General features: G+C 31.8%; 1 pseudogene; it reads left to right on the forward strand.

Moving 5' to 3' along the window:
• The first annotated feature begins 3,605 nt into the window (after positions 1-3,605).
• On the forward strand, positions 3,606-4,780 carry LOC113365776 (annotated as a pseudogene).
• Positions 4,781-19,434: the final 14,654 nt, after the last annotated feature.

The raw sequence follows: 19,434 nt of genomic DNA on the forward strand, positions 1-19,434 counted from the left end.
ACAAATCATTCCAAATATTCAAATAAAATGCACCTGTTAACATTAATATACATATAGTTAGCCAAACCTACAGATAATAGCCAAATGTTTAGACTCCCTAAGCACTCCTAATATTTTTTGTCAAAATGCACTCAATTAAGACTCCGAGGAACTTCCGTGCAGAGTTTCAGCTACTTTACATAAAGTAACATTTATTTTTATTCTCGACTAAATTTGATTGTGTAATAAAATACATTGTTGTGCGCATAATCAGGAGACAAATCCACAAAATATATAGGTTTCATGAATCTCCTAACAAAGACAAACACTGGGCTCTTTCTTAGATAGTACCGGTTACATAAAGCTGTACTGCAAAGTCTGATAAAAGACGGCACTTTGCGTTTAATGCAATCCACAAGAAACTATTGTGTGATATGTGTTTGTGCATTTGATTCGAATATCTCTCTTTATATACCGTTGGCTACGAAAAACTATTTCATAAACCACAATGCACAAGGACTTTTTATGGTAAAGGAAATGAGCTAATAGAAAACTATCTCGTATCAAACATTTGCATTTATTTATTTTTCCAGTCATTTGTTGCAGCGTTAGGATAAGAGCAAATAATGTGTAAAGATTTCTATAATATCAAAGTTGTAAATAGACTCATTGAATGAAGTTCAATACGGACAATTATAACTTAGTATAGTACCTGATATAAAAATGATTTTCCTGAAAAGTTTCTGAAGTGTCTGAAACTTTCATAAAACTCTTCATAATTGTTAATAGTTAAAATGAGTTACTCCTTTTTAAATTCATCTTAATTAAGTTCAAAATTGTAATTAGTTTAATCAGAAGGCAAATAAAACATGACCTATATTATAGGTTTCTACGCAATATCATTAACAAGAAATGAGTGATATCAAATTGTGATATAACACGTTATAAAAAAGCACCAAAAATATACAATTCCAAGTAAAATCTGATATAAATACTATATAGTGTAAAATACTATTCTGAATTATTATACTGAATTCCCTATTATAGTTATACTAATTATTCTCTATTATTATACTGAATGAAATACTTATTTGTCATTTTTGCAATATCAATAAAATAATTGCCTCAGAAATTATTAAGCTATAACAAATTACTTTAAAAGCTCAATATGACTATAACTTCTCTTTAGAAAGTTCTAATAAAAATTATGCGCGTTAGTTTTACACTGCCTATTATAATGTATGGTATTATGATTTGTTACATACAATGTATTTAAAAACATTTATGAATATATTTGTAAAATATCAGAAATGAAGGCGCAGTCAGTAGCTAATTGAAGGAAGTTCTTAGAACAAATTCAGTTTTTAAGTTTAAGATCATACGTAGTTTTATGTACCTACTAGATTGCAGAATAATAATTTGAACAAAAAATGTCAAGATTGAGCTCACATATATATCCAATTTTTTTTTTAAACTATATACAACGACTTAAGATGTCGAGATTTTTCTCCATCTCATTCATGTGAAATTGGTGATTTTTGTGCACTCAAAAATAAAACTAGCGGTGCATGGCATCGTGTCTTAAGGCAAATTGCTAGAACCTTCCGTACCATAATAAAATATTCGATTTTACATAGATTATTATAAAATTTGAAACTGTTATTTTTCGTATTTTATACACAAAATATAAAAGCTTATAAATTAAGCGATTTTTACATAAAAAGTAAATAAACAAAACTTAATCAAGCGTGGTTAGAATGAAGGACCTTATCCCATATTTCTAAGCATTATAAAAATTTATTTCAAGTATATAAATGAGCTTTAAAATTTCAGAGCTTAAACAGAAATTAAATTTCGAACCTTCTGAATTTTTGAAATAGTTTATTTTTTCCTTCCGCAAAAACTAATCGTTTTTTTATAATGACAGTTTTTCACAAGCAAAATGTTTATTGAATCATTCGAAACGGATGCTCTGTTTTCTGGAAAACCGTCATTTCTTGTAGTTTTAGCTTCAGATCTTTTTAACGGCTAAGCCTGTTTCAGCAAAAGAACTAATTATCACGTCTTTCCATCATTACGAAATGAATGTTGTTCAAACCTTTCAAATCGGATGCTGTTTTCTCAAAAACTTAAATTTTATTTTCATCACTCTTTGCCACAGTATTTCCAGAACGGATGAACCTGCCAAAAACTAATCGGCATGTCTCCTTATCAATTAGAATGGAATGCTTTGGAATCATTCAAATCGGTTGAGCGGTATTCTCAAAAACGCGGACGAAAAATTGTATCCATTCATACTATATACTTTTCTAAGATATGCCAACATATTTAGGAACCTCTGAAACGCAAAAAAATCGATTATTGGACTACTACCAACACTCCCCCTTCTGGAAGTTAATAGGTAGAAGGAAAAAATATAATTGTTAGAAAAGACTACAGTAAACAAATAATATAATGCTTCTAATACGTCAGTCATGAGAAATCTGATTCGATATCGTTTAGCAAACTGCAGCAAGAGCGGCAATTAGCGTCCGAACGAGAGCCATAGTGATACAAAAACAAATCACTGATGTTCGCACAAACATCGTTCCGGAAATTACATAACCGGCTGCTCATCTCGTGCGGATCCATGTGATATAACGATGTGTACACATGCGCGCATTCGTGATTAGCGTTTAACAAAACTTAACACAAATATTGCAGTTTAAACAAAATTATTTCAGAACACGTCGCAGGAAATTAAACAGGGGCTAATCAAATGACACGATCTCTGATCAGAATGCCTAATGAAATATTGACGACTACAGAATCAATTAATTCTCGAAACAACAATATTAATTGTATTGTAAAATAGACAAATACATTTATGAATGTACGTTGATATATACTCGTACATATAACTCATAGTATATAATATAACTTGCAATGTATACTCACATGCAGTGCCGGCTTTAGGGTAGGGCGAGGTGGGCGACCGCCCTGGGCGCCGGCAAAAAAGGGCGCTGCAGGCGCCCCCCGGCTGATGCTCATAGTTCGAGGTCTGCTTAGTCGTCTCGTAAATTCCCTAAATTAAGCGTTTTTTTTGTCTATTGTCAAAACACATTGTCCTTTTAACGTTTTGGTAAAAAAAAAGCTAGCGTTATTGTAGCGAAGCGTAACAAACTCAGCTCATTCGCATGGGATAGCGAACTTGGCCACTTGGCCAGTCACTCGAAATGGCAAAATCATTGATCACATAATTACTAGTGGCCCAGTGCAAACTCGCATTGATAATTATCCGAAGAATGATGCAGGCCGACATTTCTCTAATTCTCATTTCACAAAAATTCTTACAAACAATGAAACAATTCAGCGCCGTTGGTTAATTTACTCCGTTTCTAAGGATCGAGTTTATTGTTTTTGTTGTAGACTATTTGATAGTAGCTCAACGTCGAACTTAGTATCTCAAGGGTAAACAACTGGAAATACTTGTCTGAAATATTAAAAAATCATGAAAATAGCACTTTTCATAAGAAGTTTTACTTTTTCATGGATTGAAGCTCAACTACGATTAAAAATAGAAAAAACGATGGAATAATGTTTTGTCTAGATTGATGCATATAACACTTTATTTAGCCGAAAACAATATGGCGTTCAGAGGCACTTCTGACAAACTATATACGCCAAATAACGGAAAATTCTTAGGCTTTGTACAAATACTAGCCAAATTTCATCTAGCCATGCAGGAGCACTTGCGATTAGCTATGAAGGGTGATATTTCAGACCACTCAGCTTCTGTTCATCGATGGAAAATTCTAACCGATCACTTGGGACTATATACTATAAAAAAGCACAGTGACACTCGTTGGGAAGCAAGAATAAGTAGTGTTACAGTAGTCCGTTATCAAATTAGTACTATCCATGATGCTTTGATTACTTTGGCTCTTGAAACTCAGAAAACTGATGTTCAAATGTCTCATGAAGCTACTATTCTAGCCGAACAACTAAAAGATTTCAGCTTCATAGTTTCATTGGTTGTTTGGTATGACATACTTCATCAAATAAATGTTGTAAGTAAATCTCCACAGTCAAAAGATATGGATCTTGGTAAATGTACACAAATGTTGAAAAAATGCGGCAATTTTTTGGAAGACTACAGAAATACGGGCTTTAAAAGCGCTATTTTAACTGCGAAGGAGTTGGCTGAAGAACTAGAAATTGAGCGTCAAGCTGGTGAAATTGTACGCGATGACGCTATAACTTCTCCAAAAAAAAAAATTTGAGGTTGAATTTTTCAACTGTCTTTTGGACAACATTAATTTCAATCAATGAAAGGTTCGAACAGTTAAATGAGTACTCGGAATATTGGTCTTTTTTGTACAATATTAAACAGATTCCAGAAAAACGCGACCTTCTCAAGCTCTGTAGTGATCTCCAATTAAAATTAACTGTAGACTCTAAATCAGACATAGATGGTTGTATGTTATATGATGAACTTATAAGTCTGGCATCCCACCTAATAAAAATGTGGTTACTCCCATTTTTGTTATAAATTTTATCAACGATTTCAACTTACAAGAACTGTATCCAAATGTATGGATATCATTGCAAATTTTATTAACCATACCTGTAACGGTTGCTAGTGGGGAGCTTTTCAAAGCTGAAGCTAATAAAAACCTATCTTCGATCAACGATTTCGCAATCTAGATTGACAAACTTAGCAACTGTGTCAATTGAGAACGAAATTGCTGAAAACATCGACTTCGACAACCTTATAAAAGAGTTTGCTGATAGAAAGGCCAGAAAAGTAAAATTCTATTAGTTGGTTCTATTAATGGTTATCTTTTATAATAATTTTTTTTTTAATAAACGGTTATTTCATTAGATGTTTTTCTTTTTTCCAAATGGGTTTGAATTGCAGGTGAAGGGCGCCGTAGAAATCTCGCCCAGGGCGCTGGTAGTGTTAAAGCCGGCCCTGCTCACATGAATAATTATTAGTTTATATGATAGATGTTTAATTTGCATATTTAAACAACTAGTTGGAAGTAGCATTTTGCCATAAGACAAGTTACATAAATTTCGCCTTTTTCAACTGGTATTTAAAAAATAATATTTTCCCTTTCATGTAACAAATCGTAAATACGATTCCCAATTGATATATCTCATACATACATATAATACATATTATATTAAGTATAAATTAAATTAATTTTTAAACACATTTCATCTCATGCATTTCTCCAATTTTATTTTATTCAAGTATAGACGTCAACTGTAATCAGTAGCTACTTACAAAGCACGTGCGCTTGCTTCAGCTTGAGCCATTCTGATTAGAACGGATGAAAATTGGTCAAATCTAGAAATATTTTAATGGTAAAACAGCGCAATATATGACAATTGAATCAATTATGAATTAAATTGCGTCAATTGAGTAAACGATTTAAATATCACTAAATTAATAAAATTGAATACCCACAAAAAATAATTTTATATACCATTATCATGTGTAAATATTATTAATAATTTACTCATTGTGGTCATAAAAATCGCATTTATCTGCTTTTATTTTTTAATTCTAGTAGGAAATGTGTTGCCTAATTCTGAAATACTTCCGAATTCTAATTGATATAGAGAATTTTTAGAGTTTTTACTACCAAGAAACAAGCATAACATAGTGTTGACATAACCCTATGATTTGGGCTATGTTACCGTAAAATTGGCCTATTAATTACTTTATATTCACAATATAATTGTTCAAAGTAAAATTGGACCTTCGTGCCCGCCTTACTCTACATAAAATATACTATGCTAATAAAAAAAATCAAACCACAAAAATATTTGTATAATTATCAAATTTTGAAAACATTATCGAAATTCGGTTTTGTAAAATGAAAATGATCGATAAAAAATTAACTAGTGGTGTATGGCATCGTGCCTTAAGGCAAATTGCTGGAACTTCCCGTACCGTAACGAAATGTTCGAGGAATATTAAATGTTTTCAAATAAATTAATAAATACTGTAACATTGTCTAATATTTATAAGAATTATATAAACTGAATTGCAAATTATTTATTTAAAGTATATAAGTGAAATCTGAATTATTTTCGATATAAAAAAAATTTTTTGAAAAAAAAAAGATTTGAAATATGTTTTTCCACAATAGCAATTGTTTTGTCAACACAAGCAAATGTCATTCAAAACGGATGCTTATTTCTCGCGAAAACTTCCATTTTTTGTACATTTAGCTCTGTATCTTCCAAATAGCTGAACCTGCCTTTGTTAAAAACTAATCACCTTCCCAATCACTTCTCCCAATCATTACAAATTCAATGTTTTGGATCATTCAAATCAGATACTCCGTTCTCCCAAAAACTCGATTTCTATTTTCTGCACTCTCTGCATCATAACTCCGTAACGGCTGGACCTGCCTTTGCCTAAATCTAATCAGCACATCTCCCTATTAATATGAATCGAATGTTTTTTGAACCATTTAAATTGGTTGATTGGTGCGCCGAAAACGTGATCGAAAAATTGTGGACACACAAAACGCACACACACACACACACACACACATCCATTTTTTCCGGTATACTCAAATGTTCAGCAACCCCTGAAACGTGAAGATATGCAGAAATGTTCATTTTCGATTTACGGCCCATTACTATAATTTACCCTACAGGAAGTTAATAAAATATATTTATGATAATCATTAAATGAATTAAGTCTTTAGTAGCATAATTTTTGGAAATGTATTCGAGTACTCATTCGAACACACAATAGGCAGCTATAACATACTCCCTAATCTCAGGCTCTCCAAATAAGCCTCTAATATTTGGACAGTCAGTCCAATGTAACTATTTGTGACAGAAGTGCGAAAACAACTCCATGAAATTTTATGAACGCCATCTCCAACGACTGCGCGTTTGTCCCAGGCGTCGAGAGGGCACGAGGCCACGGCTGTGCCGCCACTTTCGGGGCGGTGAAGGGTAACGGATCCAATTTGCCGATAACATGCCGCAGACAGTTTGTCAACTGGTTAATGTGTTGCACAGTTTCGCCCTTGTTGGACTATCATTGTTATCTTTTGCCTCGGAAATATTGAAGTCACCTCAGAGATATAACGGCGGAAGTTGTACCATTTGAAAATATTGAGCGTTTTAGAAATAATTGCTTTTTGATATATAATAGAACCGTCGGCTACACAACTACTTCAAGCGTTTTCAGAAAAAGTGCTGTTCATTTTGACAATTGAAAGACCGATTCGGCCGCATAATAGAACAATGTTATGGCAAGGCCATGTTATGAACAATTATCCATACAAAATATTGACAAAAGCCAGGTGGCTTGTGTGCAGTCAGGTGCATTTCTCATTATGTCAGATAGAAAACCTAACCAGAAACCGCACAAATGCCAAAAACCGATCTTAGATAGCCACGTTTCTGACACAGCTTCATAACATACGAGTGACGTTGCAGTAGATGTATAAAACGCCTATATGCACAGCAAATGCATGACATTTTGACAGTATTCAGTATGATTCAGTAACACAATGTATGGAAATTGGAGTGTAACATGGCCTTCTGATAACATTTTTTTGTTATGCGGCAGAATCATTGCTGATGAGGTGTAAGATATATTTAAATAATAAGCGCTTGTAATTTTGTTATATTAAACATTGGAAAAAAGCACAATTTTTCATTGACAACCTTTAATAATCAGAAAAATTATCTTCCATCAGATACTGCGATGATTGTTAAAACTCTAGTAAAAAGATTGAGGTTGGAGATTACCACAGCAGATTTATTCAAAAAATGCTACTTTGCAAAGACTCAAAGATCAAAATGCTTTGTTTTAGAAATGATTCGAGATGAATTAAAAACTTTATTTGTAATAAAAAATAAACTTTAATAAATGAATAATTAAAGCAATAAAAGTAAAGTCAATTACTTGAAGTGCAAGAAGTAATAATGATTATAGTGTATAATAATTAGATAAAAGCAAGAGATTATTAACACGTGCTAGACCACGTCATGTTAACAAATAGCGACCAAACATAATAAGAATATAAATGATCGCAATGTAAAAGAGTTAAACAAAGCAATATAATGTATATTAAAGCAGTATTATGACTTTTTGGTTATATTTTTTGTTAAAAAGCATACTTGTGTACGCAGTGAATCAGCTGATTTTTTCAATAGTCTACATTACATTGTTTTAGAGTTGAATTAGATTATCCATTAATTATACAAACAAATGAATTTTAGAACATTTTCTTTCCTCCTATCACTCTTATTTTATCCGAATTTTTCCGCCTTTGCTGTTAGATTTTGGAATCATGTTTTTCAGATTGGCAGCCATACTTATTGTTCAGTCATTAAATAGTTTAGTAAAATGAAGTCTTTGTTTTTCGATAAACATCCCACCGCTGCCACCATAAAATGTTATCGTGGGTATGTTTGGACTCCTGATGCCATCATGAAATGCATTGGGAGCTGGAACAGAGTGCATAATAAGATAGAACCACTTGCCTTGGTTGAGATTGCTTTTATTGTTCAGTATTTTTACAAATTAATAAATCATTTTATAACTATTCGGTTATCAATAAGCAAAGGATTAATTTTACTGTTACTACATTTGACTGCCGATATGATGATCGACTATTTCTTATATCCTAAATTACTGTTCATAAAACATGATTCTGAAATCGAACAGTATTATTGAATGCACTGCCATTGTACTTCAATTTTTCCGTGTTGTATCAGTAAATTTCAATTTATGCTATTTTCTTAAAAGTTCAGATTTAGTTCAGTTCTATTCATACATTGTGCCTATTTCAAGATTTTACACAAAATTTATTTTCTATATAAAATAATATTTTTCTGAAGATAATCCTTTTTATCATTTCATTCATAATCAACTTTATCAGACGTTTTGTAACAAAAAGCAGTTTCATTTCCTTCCTTTAGAACAATTGTATGAATCCACAATGTGCAATGTCGTAGAAATTGTTTCGTAATTGAATCGAAGAAAAGAATTTTATGCAGCTGATTTAGTTTAACCGCAGAATTCAAGCCGTAACTAGTGATTCTTGTTCACACGTCGTAAAATTTTATTAGTTTCCAGCAAAAGCACAGGGCTCGGTCGGCGCGTAGTGGCATCATATCTTTGGATTAGCAACGGAACGCAATCACTAGCCCACGGGAGAGGCGAACATAGATGTAAGTGGGATAGGAGCAATATGGCAGACGATGTCTAAGGACTAATCTAGTTGAAGATTTAATTTGAGGTTAAGGGAATGAAAAAATACAGCTAAAGGCACGAGATATTTAAATTTAAGCACAAAAGATGACGTGTTGTTTTGCGAAGAACAACTATCTCCTGCATAAAAGCATTCATTATACGAGAATCATATTCTTAATTTATAAAGGCAATTTAAATTTATCAAGTTTTTGAACTATAATTTGTTTAATATATTACTCAGTACTTAGACTTGAGGGGATAATTCTCAGATAAAAAAGAAATTAAACATAGCGTTGTTATGGCAACCCCTTAATCTTCATATGAGTTGGTAGAAAAATGAGTTGAAAATCTAGGTGTTTGTTATATAATTAGTATTTAACATATGAAACCTAACCCTAAGTTGATATATCTAATGTGCCTGATCGCAGAACTTTTCACATATATTGTATGTTGAAAACGCCTGATCGCAGAACAAATACATAGCGTTTTGACTGTTTCTACCAACAATATTTTTTACTAACTATGAAGAGAGAACAGTAACATGTTAGCGCAATATTTCAATTTTATCGCGTAATTGACCCTATGGACGGAGTTGTCATACCTATAAGTCAAATTTAAATAATGCAATTGCTTAGCCAAAGCATTTTATTGTTACTTTTATATAAAATCTCAAAATTAAAAAAAATTAAACTAGTTATTATTATGTAGAAGCATTTTCAAATAATTTCTTATAGACACTTCCTGGGCACCTGCTATAATCAAGACGACCCAGAACTCAATTTCAAACCAAATTATGATGACATTTTTATTATTTTGGTTCATTAAATCTTTGGAATCATAACCGTGAATAACATTTACTGGACCACAGCCTATTAATTGAACTATGAGTTTTGAAATTAATCGTTTTTAAATTAAATTAATATGATACATACGCTGAAGTGCCTTGGCAAGTTCCATTGAAAGTTCTTGCATTTAATCAGAATTTAAAAAATGGCACACTACTTGTGAGTATATACTGCAAACATAGTAAACATGTAAGTAATATGAAAAAAAAACAAGTAAAAAATGATCTCCAAATAATAAAACAAAAGTTTTTAACGCATTTCACTCACAAATAGATTGACCGAAGCTCTGTGTTGTACTTAAAAGTTTATGACTTTCAAATTGCAAGAAATACAAATATTTTAAATTTTTTTTCTTTATAGTTAAAATCTATGGTGCCATCTCATTTTGGCTTTCAATTCTGAAACAATACTTTCGATTATTGAGTTTTATTTATTAACTTCCCGTAGGGCAAGTTATAGTAATCACAAAAAAATCGAAAATGAAAATTTTTATAAATCTTTACGTTTCAGAGGTTTCTGAACATTTTGGCATACCTTAGAAAAAATGGATGTATGTGTGTGTGTGTGTGTGTATGTGTGTGTGTATGTATGTATGTGTGTGTATGTATGTGCGGATACAAATTTTCGTCGACGATTTCGGGAACACGGATCAACCGATTTGAATAATTCAAAAAACATTCGATCCGTATTGATAAGGAGACGTGCTGATTAGTTTTTGGCAAAGGCAGGTCAAGCCGTTCCGAAGATACGGGGCAAAAAGTTCCGAAAACGGTAACTCAGTTTTTAAGAGAACGGAGCGTCCGATTTTAATAATTCAAAAAACATTTTATTTGTATTGACAAGATGAAGAATCGATACAATTTTCATGAAGGTAGGTCCAGCGGTTTCGGAGATATAGAGAAAAAAGTAAAAAAATGAGCCATTGGGCGGTCAAAAATGATCATCAGACATATGCACATCAAATTATCAGACATTTTATAGAGATTTTAACAATAAGTATACATTTTGTTAACATTCCTATCGATTCCGTACCAATGCTTATGCGTTAGACAGCGACGCGGCGCTTACGCGCTTTATATTTTGTCCCTATGTAGTTAAAGCAGTACGATTGCTTTGAAAAAAAAGTTCAGATCTTCCACAATATGTCAAAATAAAGAAAAAAAAATTTTTTTTTTAATTTTTTTTTTTTCAATAAAAACTAATTTTTTGTCCAATTTATAGTTTCTCAAAAATCTTATTTTTTGAAAGTAATTTTTTTTCAAAAATGTTAATCGTTTTAAAAAAAAAAATAATTTTTGGTACGGGAAGTTCCAGCAATTTGCTTTAAGGCACGATGCCCTAATTGCCTTAACACGTTGACTGCCACGCGTGTTTACAAGAAAATCCCCGTCAGGCCACCCGTGCCACTGTAAGACGCGTGCTCTGCCTTGAACGTTGAACTTCTACTGGGGACGTCAATTGTAAACGCTTTGGTCGTTTACAAAATTGTTACAACGAAAACTGTAAATATTAGACGATTTAGGGAACTGATTGCTGCAAAGTTACTAGGACTGAGTGAAGATTTAACACTGTCTTCTGTTCGACGAAATACGCATTGCATCGCTTTTTGCAGAAATAATTTGAGGAAAAGCCTTAGACGCGCATGCAAGCGGTGTTACGCAAATAAAAGAGAAGAACTGGACCGATCAAAGGCACGAGCAAATCTCAGAAAACCTATCACTTTTTGTCCAAGCTGCCCTTTGCCCAACCGCAACTTTGCAGTGAATGCTTCAATATTTTGCACTGTAAATAATTTTGTTAATAAACGGTTTAAAAAAAAAATCAACAGTATTATTATCTCCTGTAATATATTCATCTAAAAATGTTCGGAAAACCTTTGGAAGGAGTCACCCGACGTGGCCTGATGAGAACTCTTGCTGTCACCCGTATACGGGTGACGTGGCCTGATGAGAACTTTTGCTGTCACCCGAATACGGGTGACACGGCAGTTAACGTGTTAAGACAGAATTCCACTTACAGCTAGTTACAAATATGTTCAAATTGGGTTCGTCGTGGCGAAGGTTGTTAACGCGTTAACTTTTTATAGACAGGGTCGCGCGTCCCTTTTCAATTGAAAATATAGATCAAAATGTTTCCAATTAAAAATAAGCCCATCTCGGGCACTGCGGTGTGAAATGGCAATGAGAAATCTCTCACACTATTTTTCCCTGAATCGAGTTGGAGTTTTAACTCAGCTCACGGTCCTGCCTTAGGGCAGTAGACCCATTATTATTATTAACTTACCGTAGGGTAAGTTATAGTGATCGCAAAAAAATCGAAAATGAAAATATTTATATATCTTTACGTTTCAGAGGTTTCTGAATATTTTGGCGTACCTTAGAAAAAATGGATGTATGTGTGTGTGTGTATGTGTGTGTGTTTGTGCGTAGTATGAATGTGTGTGCGGATACAAATTTTCGTCGACGATTTCGGGAACACGGATGAAGCAATTTGAATAATTTAAAAAACATTCGATCCGTATTGATAAGGAGACGTGCTGATTAGTTTTTGGCGGAGGTAGGTCTAGCCGTTCCGAAGATATGGGGCAAAAAGTGCCAAAAACGGTACCTCAGTTTTTAATAGAACGGAGCGTCCGATTTTAATAATTCAGAAAACATTTCACTTGTATTGACAAGATAAAGATTTGATCAAATTTTTATGAGGGCAGGTTTAGCGGTTTCGGAGATATAACGAAAAAAGTAAAAAAAAAAATGCCATTTGGCGGTCAAAAATGATCATTAGACATATGCACATCAAATTATCAGATATTTTATAGAGATTTTAACAATAAGTATAAATTTTGTTTACATTCCTATGGGATCGGTACCAATGTTTACCCGTTAGACAGCGACGCGGCGCTTACGCGCTTTATATTTTGTCTCTATGCATTTAAAGCAGTACGATTGCTTTGAAAAAAAGTTCAGATCTTCCAACATATGTCAAAATAAAGAAAACAATTTTTTTTTAAAAAAAAAAAAGATTTATAAAATAATTTTTTTTTCAATTTTTTTTTCAAAAAAAAAGTAATTTTTTGTCAAATTTAAAGTTTCTCAAAAATCTTATTTTTTCGAAGTAATTTTTTTTCAAAAATGTTAATCGTTTTTAAAAAAAATAATAATTTTTGGTACGGGAAGTTCCAGCAATTTTCCTTAAGGCACGATGCCCTAATTGCCTTAAGACAGAATTCCACTTACAGCTAGTTATTATGTTCAAATTATTATATTTTTATAAATAATCGGTTAAATGAATACGTCGATAGATGAAAATCATTCATACAATTTAATTTTTAAATTAAAAACGGAGTATTACAGTGAATTATGGATGCATATTTAATACCAACGTATAATATATCACGATGTATAATATCTTATAAGTTTAAGAAAACGGTAAATCATATTTATAGTACTATGCTGTAGTTTAAATACCTTATCATCTGATATATCATATAATTAAATAAACCAAAATTATGAAAAATGTAATGCACTAAGTAATTAAGCGAAAAAACTTATTTTAATTATCTAGAAGTGATTAGTGAGAAAAGTCTGAGATTTTAATCAGACTGCTAGTTTTTGAAATGCGCTCTTTCTCATAACAAAATCGTAAACTAAATGAAACGCGTCCATTAGTTTTCTTAATCCATTTACTCGAGCAGACTGCAAATAACATCTTTCATCATATCTAATTTAAAAGTTTTTCGCTAGTCGACTGTTGAACGCATTTCCGTAGCGAAAGACCATTTTTTCTCAACTTTTTTTGCTTTTAAATGTCGAACAATGAATTCGAATGAGCGAAGCCACTGCTGCGGATAACGATGGACGACTCGTTTTAGAGATAAATATATTTTGACTTTGCCGAATGATGAATCACACAAAAATAAAATTCACAGAAAACGTCAATATTTACTTGCAGACGTTTTTGATCCAGTAATATTTGATCATATGTTTCAACTTGCAAGAAAGAAATAAAAAATATTTAGAAACCATATCCATTTCAAGAGCAGAGTCAAAAATCTATAAGTGGGGGTTGATATTTTGAAATTATAGTTTTATAGTCAATAAAGTCTAACATATTATAAATTTTAATATTTAAGTTTATTAAATTAAATTTAATTTTAAAATATTAAATTTTAAATTTTAAGTTTCTATCAAATTTGTTGACCATTTTTAACGATTTTGATTATCAATAACAACAATGAGCTCGCTCGTAGGTAAGTGGCTAGAACGACTGGACCTGAGTCAGAGTTTCCGGATTCGATCCCGCTTCGAGCCGTCTGTTGTCAAGCAGTGAGAACGATGTTCACTAGGAAATAGGGATAGCAATGTTTTCAAGGAGAAACATAGACTCGGCACAGCATTGCTGCACCAATAAGAAGTCGTCACTATTACAGTAGTTAAAAATCATCACAAAATGATGAGGCAACTGTTCATCACAACAGCTCATAGGACCCTTAAATTTGCTGTTCAAAAGAGTTTAATTAGTGGTAGTAAGAATGATAATAACAATAAAGGGTGGTGTACCGTAAGGCGAATTGGCGAGAAGAGTTACGAGTATATTCTAAGTCAATTCCTTTTTTTCCTTTGTTTTTCTTTCAATAACTGTCAAGTACAGTACACTTTTAATTATTATCTGTCATAACAAGGCCTTCAGTAAATATTTTCACTATATGTTTTGTTTGAATGGGTCGAAACCCAATAGTCGTCTAATCCAGTTGTGACTAACAATAGTCGAAGAATTTGTTGATATTTTATGATATAAATATTTTTCTTAATTCATATCAGCTCTTATCTATATTTTCAATTAAAAGTAAATGTTTGGTTGACACAAGATCGGATGCTCACTGCTTCACAACGGATTAGGATCTAATCATTAGGTACTTCGTATGCATAAGAAATATTGAAATAATTCACTTTTTTTTAAATACCATAGTAAGTAAACAATGATCTTAGAAACTAGAATTTTTTTAACCTAAAATACAAAAATGTTACTTCTATTAAACAATCTTATCCAAAAAGTATCATTGATGTAGATAATACCACATAACACATAACTCTTGGGAAATGTCGCCTTATTCATCTATATTTATGATCAACTTTTACTATTATCTGTTTTATAATATCAATTTTCATTAAAAATACAAAAAATCAAGATGTTAGCTATGCCTAGATGACCCGGGAGTTAGCTCTGTTTTGAATTAATCATAAATGTTGGCATGAATTTATGTAAAATTAGCTATGGGTGAATAATCACAAAAGAATAGTAAATATATAGAAGCAGAGTAGCAGTTATAGAGACATATTTAGTAAGATAGGTGCATAACTGCATAATGATAGAGACGAATGATGTTATTCAGAGAGTTATTAGAGAGAATGAATGAGTATTTAGAGATGGAGTGTAGTAATATTAATATAGAAACGTTAACAGATATGTAAAATATTCATTAACGCCTTGCCGATGCTTGTCAAAACTAATCTGCACTATTCCCAAGTGATATTCGAACGGTTTTTAAAATATCGTATATAATTAAGAAGAAATAGCTCGTTGAACTATCTGACGATAACAAAGTTCATCTTCAAATAATTAATAAATTCACCATAATTTCAATATAAGGATATATAATATAAGTACATAAACCAGGGTGTCGCACATTGGCGTTGTTTTTGTCCGCAGCTCTACCAGTAGTCCGCTGTCCTCTGTCTACTTGTAGGCGGGAACTAGAAAGATATCAAATTGGGCCGTATCAAATTGACTTGAATTACGATCGCGAACAACCATTCTCTATATATCATTCCCTTACATTGTCCAGGTCTATGTAACAATGATACAATTCTATCGGAGAACAATAACATAGAACGTAGAAAACACTTCGCAACTAGATTATTTATGATAACGATATAATATGTTATAAAGCGGTATATATTTCAAAGGTGTTATACAACTGAACTGATATATATATATATATATATATATATATATCTTTCTGTGGATTTTATTTGGCCGATAGAATAAATTGTATATTGTTGACTTTCTTTATTGACATTTTGCATCAATCATTATACGTTTTGAAAATCGCTAAAATAATACATTCATATTAGTAATCTTTGTGTGATTCTCAGTCAAAGTTCTCTGACAAATCATTTGAATGCAGCAAACAACATTTAGAAGTTACATCATATCTCTCACTTTCACTGTTAAAACTTTGAATCCTGAGTCTGATTCTGTTTGAGAAGATGTTTTGATACGACATTTTGATCATCAAGTTCCGCTAAATCATTTTTGAAATGGCAATACATTTTCAGCTATAAATCAGAAAGTCTCCAAAAAATATTTCAAAATATTGTACCCGATAGTCATTTCAAATAAGGAATATTTCAATATCAAATACTTAAAACAATAGAATGTAAAAAAATATTTTTTTAGAATGACACGAATCAAATCATTTTCGCCGTATCCTTATTTTTAAAAGTTTTTAGAGGTAAATCAAATTCCTGTTCACTAAAACAACATAAAATGATTTTTTTACTATTTTTTGTAATAGTGTTATTTATATCACTATTTTTGTTGATAAATCACAAGCACGATCCACTCGCATTACGCAGGTTAGTAAATGATTTTATTTTATTTGAATGAAATTTTGACTTTTCAACTCGATTAGATAATTTCATCAGGATGTATATATATATATATATATATATATATATATACATGATATAGCAAGGAAAAAATAGCTTTGCTAAAATTTCTAAATAGTTATGTAACACGTTTTTTATTTGAATTCATCTCCAGCTCTAATTTAAAAATCACAACGGAATTTAACAAAAAAATCATGTTTTACGGTTACAATAAATGTTGTTTTAATAAATGTATCTAATATTGATGGATATTTGGTCAGACAACTATTAATACATTCGTGGATTTATTTTTCTCTAAATTATTCGTTATATAAATTTTTTTTATTGGTGGTTTTAACCGATCAGAACTTGAAAGTTCTATGAACGTTATTTTATTAACTATTAATATTAACTAACCACTAATATGGCATTTACTACTAATGTCTAATAACTAGTTAGTAGTCCAAATAGTTGTCCATCTCTGGGTGATGAGACATTATAACATGTTTCTGTAATATGGATAATATTTTATTGATGCATTAATGCCGGACTAGGGCTATTTTCACTTGTAAATATATTGCTAACTATATTTTCAAGAGAAAACCAATGTCCCTACTGCTTGACATCAGGCTGCTGGAAGCGGGATTAAACCCGTGGCCTCTGATTCAGATCCAGTCATTCGAGCCATACCAACCAACGATCCCTTGCTTCATTGATATATTTTTCAATTCCATATAATTCATTGTATTCATATACCATACCTTTTAGAATGAGCTATTGCAGTCATTTTGAATATTCGAATTAGAAATCTGCACTCAAGACAATAGCTCCTCCTTACAAGAATAAGGTGTTCGATTCTATTTTTTAGAAACTCTTCGGTATTATTTATATAATCACTTTTATAATCGATCTATGAAATTCTAATTGAAATAGATCGATCAGTAACTAGTAGGGTTTATACAAAAACCGACATTTCAGAAAACTGGTTTTTGAATTTTAATTTTTCTAAAAAACCGGTTTCAGTCGGTTTTCGAATTTTATATAGAAAATAAATTTTTGCTCGATTATTCTGTAATTATCGTGTAATTTATATAGACTGAATTTATTTTTTGCTCAATTTTATGGATAGTTTATTAATTAAAAAATAATTTTAATTTTAATTAGTAGAACTAAACAATAATAGTTTATCTTGATTAAATAACTTTAGAAATAATTATTCGTTATTCATGCATCGTTTTCACATATAATAATGAAAATATTTGTATGATAGTGAAAGAAAAGTTTTTGAATAAACAAAAATAATACATTTTTAAATAAAAAAATAGATACATGTTGATACATACTTGTTAATATCAATTTTAGTTTTGAAAGCAATTAAGCTAAACTCATGTATTGCCTGCTCCGAACAATTTTAATTAATTAATTTTAAACATTCTAATTTTTTTTTTTGTTTAATAAAATATGATTTCAAAAAACTGAGAACGTTTATCCAATTGCTACTGAAATAAAAAATACCCTCATACTTGCGACCAAATTATGCTTAAAGTTTGAGTAGAGGAACTTACTTCTTCAAGAAGAAGTTACACTGATTTAAAATAAAATATACTCGGGTATAAAAATCTAAATTAATATATACCATACCTTTCTGGGAACCATTGCAGACTGGTAAGATATCAAATGCTATTGAACGGATATGATTCCAAGGATCAAAACGCTTGAATCTATCTTTTAAATTTGACAATATTTATCATTTTCTATTTATACAGTGAAAACCGTTTTTTTTCAACAAAAAACCGGTTTTCGAATTCCATAATTTTCGCCAAAAAAAACGGTTTTTAAAACCGGTTTTTGAAAACTGACAAACCCTAGTAACTAGTGAATTTGAACTAAATTCAGCAGATTTATTATTATGTGTCAGTATGTGTGTAATATTTCATAATGTATCCATTCGTGCTTAGTTCAATTCTGCAACTCGAGGCCAAAGAGAGACGTAAAAATTGGATCCGTCAGTATGACCCCAGGTCCACCGAACGCAGGCTATCGGCCGACCTGCCACAACAAGTTGCCATTCTGATGGAAAAGTTGGAAGAAAAGCGCGAACTCATCGATAAATCTAAGAACCGCATGAGTGTCGTTCAATCGCAACTGGCTGAACTTGATGTCAAGAACGCCGAAGTGCAGCTGAGGTACAAGAAGATAATGGAGCAACTCAAGGCGGACCTTGGGAAGACCGAATTTCAGGTCAGTAATAATGAAACTATCAACAATAAAATTCAGTTGGCATACGCGGAATTCTTGAAGCGTAGATCAGACAAAAATGATATAATCATATATTCTCAAATAATGCACTTTGTAATGTTACACTTCAATTTTTTCGTCCTAGCAAATCTTTTTCCGTAGGATAGAGCGGGGCACAAAGGTCCAATTCGATTTTTAGTAATTATGCTGACTAATGGGCCGATTCTGCCGTACAACAGACCAATGTTATGGCAACGCCATGTTACGCTTCAACTTCCATACATTATGAATTCTGTCAAAATGTATTTGCTATGCATTTAGACGTTCTACACATGCACTGAAACGTTACTTGTATGTTATGAAGCTGGGTCAGAAAAACCTTGTTATCTAAGATCTTTTTTTCGACGTTTTTGCGGTTTCTAGGTTAGGTTTTCTATCTGATAATCTGAAAAAACGCATGACTGAACAGCACCACATGGCTTGTGACAATATTTACAGCGATTTT

Source organism: Ctenocephalides felis, unplaced genomic scaffold (assembly GCF_003426905.1).
Source record: "Ctenocephalides felis isolate EL2017-DRISC unplaced genomic scaffold, ASM342690v1 CF-g0.4_SCAFFOLD_01170, whole genome shotgun sequence".
NCBI classification, from domain to species: Eukaryota; Metazoa; Arthropoda; class Insecta; order Siphonaptera; family Pulicidae; genus Ctenocephalides; species Ctenocephalides felis.